Consider the following 1809-nt stretch of genomic DNA (forward strand, 5'->3'; position numbering starts at 1 on the left):
CTTGTCTCAAAGTACTGTCATGACCTGTCACATCACGTCGTGACTTATTTTGATTTTTTTGTTTTTTTCCTGTGTGTAGTGTCTTGCGCTCCTATTTTGGTGGCTTTTCCTGTTTTGTTGGTATTTTCCTGTTGCAGTTTCATGTCTTCCTTTGAGCGCTATTCCCCGCACCTGCTTTGTTTTAGCAATCAAGACTATTTCAGTTGTTGCTATCCTTCTTTGTGTGGACATTGTTGTCATGTCAGGTACGGATGTACTTTGTGGACGCCATCTCTGCTCCACACACTGTAAGTCTTTGCTGTTGTCGAGCATTCTGTTTTTCTTTACTTTGTAGCCAGTTCAGTTGTAGTTTCGTTCTGCATAGCCATCCTTAAGCTTCAATGCCTGTTTTTAGGGGCATTCACCTTTTGTTTATTTTTGGTTTAAGCATTAGACACATTTTTACCTGCACATTGCCTACCGCTGTCATATTGTGATCATGACAAACCATGTTCCCGACGTCTACAAAGCAATTAGCTACCTGCTGCCACCTACTGATATGTAAGAGTATTACACGGTTACTCTGCCGAGCTCTAGACAGTACAGACACTCAACAACGGCACATTATTTGCGGATTATAATTACTGGTTTGCAAAAAATATCTTTAACCCAAATAGCTGAAATTAGATCATCTCACACGGCAGACCAGACTGTATCTCACAGCACACTAGTGTGCCGCGGCACAGTGGTTGAAAACCACTGCACTAGAGAGCGGCAAGATCGCTCCGATTCAATTCACAGGGTGGACAAAGTGCCAATATTCTTCTTCAGCTTGAGATGTCTCGCGGGCCGCACTGAAGACTCCGGCGGGCCGTAGTTTGTACACCCCTGATATACAGTGTATATTTATAATGCATACTGTATATACTATACATATAATATATACAGTATATATTAACAAATTTATATATACATATACAGTATATATATATATATATATGTTTGTTGGCCTTTTTTTCTTGCGTTTAATGGCTTAGTTCCAGTTTAGCGCTCTTATTTTAGTGTCTCTTCCTGTTTTGGTTTGTGTGTTCCTGAAGCAGCTTCACTCACAGACATTGATTGATTGATTGATTATTAGTATATTGCACAGTTCAGTACATATTCCGTACAATTGATTACTAAATGGTAACACTCGAATAAGTTTTTCAACTTGTTTAAGTCGGGGTCCACGTAAATCAATTCATGGTAATCTTATAAGTAGACGTAGTATCGAGCACTACTGCCTACTGGCGCTGACGAGACGTGGGGCCGCCATCTTGGAGTGGTGATCCGCTCCACTCAGTGCAATTCATTTGGCAGGAGCAATGAACTGTCAGCGCATTTAATTCATCTTACCTCACTGAATACCACTGATTTTCACACGTTTTTTGTCATACGTGTAGCTGTGATAAAGGACACATGTTTTGGCGTGTTTTACTATTCATAGTTTGCTTAACAGTAATAGAATATTCTTATATGCTATAAGTGACCAGATGTCCGAGATCAAAACTGGGAATATAATCCCAGAGAAGGGGGAAAAAAAACGGTCATCTATTTTTAAGTTCAAGAAACAATATGATTAGGTTATATATACATGCGTATATCCTACATAAACAATGTATGAATACATTAGATCTATATATCTGTAGGGACCTATAGACTGTATCTGTTGTTGCAGCAGCAGAGAGTTTATTCTGTCTTGATACTTTGTATTGATATTTTGTATTACATTCTTCCCTTAAATGATCATGTTTACAGTGATTGTTTTACATGTATTTTTTATGTATGTCG

The sequence above is a fragment of the Nerophis lumbriciformis genome, linkage group LG24 (genome assembly GCF_033978685.3).
Source record: "Nerophis lumbriciformis linkage group LG24, RoL_Nlum_v2.1, whole genome shotgun sequence".
NCBI lineage: Eukaryota > Metazoa > Chordata > Actinopteri > Syngnathiformes > Syngnathidae > Nerophis > Nerophis lumbriciformis.